At 63.2% G+C, this 3,070-nt stretch overlaps 1 long non-coding RNA gene across 1 annotated transcript; it reads left to right on the top strand.

Moving 5' to 3' along the window:
* The first annotated feature begins 378 nt into the window (after nt 1-378).
* LOC137842096 (uncharacterized) lies at nt 379-2,735 on the top strand. The gene is made up of 4 exons (XR_011088912.1): nt 379-496; nt 600-678; nt 2,489-2,540; nt 2,644-2,735. It is a non-coding gene; the product is annotated as an uncharacterized lncRNA (long non-coding RNA).
* The last annotated feature ends 335 nt before the right edge of the window (nt 2,736-3,070 follow it).

Here is a 3,070-nt window from a genome sequence, read left to right as displayed (position 1 = left end):
CCGTTAGGGTTAGGGGGTTAGGGGGTTTGGGCGCTAGGGTTAGAGGATTAGGGTTAGATCCGTTAGGGTTAGGGGGTTAGGGTTGGGGGTTAGGGGGTTGGGGGGTTAGGGTTAGGGGGTTTGGGGGTTGGGGTTGGGTACTTGGGGGGTTAGGGTTAGGGGGTTTGGGGGTTGGGGTTGGGTACTTGGAAGGTTAGGATGGGGGGTTAGGGTTAGAGGATTAGGGTTAGATTCGTTAGGGTTAGGGGGTTATGGTTGGGGGGTGGGGGGTGAGGGTTGGGGGGTTAGGGTTAGGGGGTTTGGGGGTTGGGGTTGGGTACTTGTGGCCCGCGGGGCGCCTGGTGGCCCTACCGGCGTTACCAGCGGCCACCTTGGGGTCAACAGCAGCGGTTTTGGGGTTTCGGTCTGGTGGGTGCTGACATGCCCCCCCCCGCACCCTCCCAGGCATCCTGGCCCTGCAGCTGCCCCCGGGGGGGCTCGACGCCGAGTCCTACAGGTGAGAACCAGTCCCCTCCGCCCCCTAAATGCGCCCCCAACCCCCAAAATGCCCCCAGACCCCCCCCAAATTGACCCCCCCATATTTATTCCCCCCCCTCCAGCGCTTGCCTCCACCTGGCCGAGATGCAGCATCGGGTGCGGAAGGCGCTGGCAGAGTGCGAGCGGCTGCTGCGGGCACGGGTAGGACGGGGGGGGAGACAAAATGGAGGGGGGGCACCAAGGGGGGGGGGGTCCATGGGGCTTGGGGGGACCCCAAGGGTGGGGGGGAACCAAAATGAGGGGGGAACCAAGTTTGGGGGGTGCAGTGCCGGGGGGACGCATTTGCGGGGCGCACCGGGGGGGGGTCCATGGGGCTAGGGGGGACCCCAGCGGGGGGGCGTGGGGGGGAACCAAAATGGGGGGGGAACCAAGTGTACGGGGTTTTGTTTCCGGGGGGACACATTAGTGGGGCGCACCAGGGGGGGGGGGGAACCAAAAAGAGGGGGGAACCAAGAGTGCGGGGTTTTGTTTCCGGGGGGACCCATTTGTGGGGCGCACCGGGGGGGGGGGGGGGGAACCAAAATGAGGGGGGAACCAAGTGTGCGGGGTTTTGTTTCCGGGGGGACCCATTTGTGGGGCGCACCGGGGGGGGGGAACCAAAATGAGGGGGGAACCAAGTGTGCGGGGTTTTGTTTCCGGGGGGACCCGTTTGTGGGGCGCACCTCGGGGGGGGAACCAAAATGAGGGGGGAACCAAGTGTGCGGGGTTTTGTTTCCGGGGGGACCCATTTGTGGGGCGCACCGGGGGGGAACCAAAATGAGGGGGGAACCAAGTGTGCGGGGTTTTGTTTCCGGGGGGACCCATTTGTGTGGCGCACCGGGGGGGGAACCAAAATGAGGGGGGGGGGAACCAAAATGAGAATGGGGGTCCATGGGGTTAGGGTTAGGGTTAGGGTTAGATCCGTTAGGGTTAGGGGGTTAGGGTTGGGGTTTGGGGGTTAGGGTTGGGGGTTTAGGGTTGGGGGTTAGGGGGTTAGGGGGTTAGGGTTAGGGGGTTTGGGGGTTGGGGTTGGGTACTTGGAGGGTTAGGTGTTGGGGGGTTAGGGTTAGAGGATTAGGGTTAGGGTTAGATCTATTAGGGTTGGGGGGTTAGGGGGTTGGGGGGTTAGGGTTAGAGGGTTAGGGTTAGATCCGTTAGGGTTAGGGGGTTAGGGTTGGGGAGTCGGGGGTTAGGGTTGGGGGGTTAGGGTTAGGCTTAGATCTGTTAGGGTTAGGGGGTTAGGGGGTTTGGGCGTTAGGGTTAGAGGATTAGGGTTAGATCTGTTAGGGTTAGGAGGTTAGGGGTTTGGGGGGGTTAGGGTTAGAGGGTTAAGGTTAGGCTTAGATCTGTTAGGGTTAGGGGGTTAGGGGGTTTGGGCGTTAGGGTTAGAGGATTAGGGTTAGATCCGTTAGGGTTAGGGGGTTAGGGTTGGGGGTTTAGGGTGTGGGGTTAGGGGGTTGGGGGGTTAGGGTTAGGGGGTTTGGGGGTTGGGGTTGGGTACTTGGGGGGTTAGGATGGGGGGTTAGGGTTAGAGGATTAGGGTTAGGGTTAGATCTGTTAGGGTTGGGAGGTTAGGGTTAGATCCGTTAGGGTTAGGGTTGGGGGGTCGGGGGTTAGGGTTGGGGGGTTAGGGTTAGAGGGTTAGGGTTAGGGTTAGATCGGTTGGGGGGTGGGGGGTTAGGCTTGGGGGGTTAGGGGGTTGGGGGGTTAGGGTTAGAGGGTTAGGGTTAGGGTTAGATCCGTTAGGGTTAGGGGGTTATGGTTGGGGGGTCGGGGGTTAGGGTTGGGGGGTTAGGGTTAGGGGGTTTGGGGGTTGGGGTTGGGTACTTGTGGCCCGCGGGGCGCCCGGTGGCCCTACCGGCGTCACCAGCGGCCACCTTGGGGTCAACGGCGGCGGTTTTGGGGTCAACGGCAGCGGTTTTGGGGTTTCGGTCTGGGGGGTGCTAACATGCCCCTCCCCGCACCCCCCCAGGCATCCTGGCCCTGCAGCTGCCCCCGGGGGGGCTCGACGCCGAGTCCTACAGGTGAGAACCAGTCCCCTCCGCCCCCTAAATGCGCCCCCAACCCCCAAAATGCCCCCAGACCCCCCCCAAATTGACCCCCCCATATTTATTCCCCCCCCTCCAGCGCTTGCCTCCACCTGGCCGAGATGCAGCATCGGGTGCGGAAGGCGCTGGCAGAGTGCGAGCGGCTGCTGCGGGCACGGGTAGGACGGGGGGGGAGACAAAATGGGGGGGGGGCACCAAGGGGGGGGGGGGTCCATGGGGCTAGGGGGGACCCCAAGGATGGGGCGGGGGGGGGGAACCAAAATGAGGCGGGAACCAAGTGTGCGGGGTGCTGTTTCCGGGGGGACACATTTGTGGGGCGCACCGGGGGGGGAACCAAAATGAGGGGGGAACCAAGTGTGCGGGGTTTTGTTTCCGGGGGGACCCATTTGTGGGGCGCACCGGGGGGGAACCAAAATGAGGGGGGAACCAAGTGTGCAGGGTGCGTTTGCCGGGGGGACGCATATGCGGGGTGCACCGGGTGGGGGAACCAAAATAAGGGGGGAACC

Source organism: Anas acuta, chromosome 19 (assembly GCF_963932015.1).
Source record: "Anas acuta chromosome 19, bAnaAcu1.1, whole genome shotgun sequence".
NCBI lineage: Eukaryota > Metazoa > Chordata > Aves > Anseriformes > Anatidae > Anas > Anas acuta.
The sequence above is the reverse complement of the archived record's forward strand: the minus strand, read 5'-3'. Positions and strand labels throughout refer to the sequence as shown.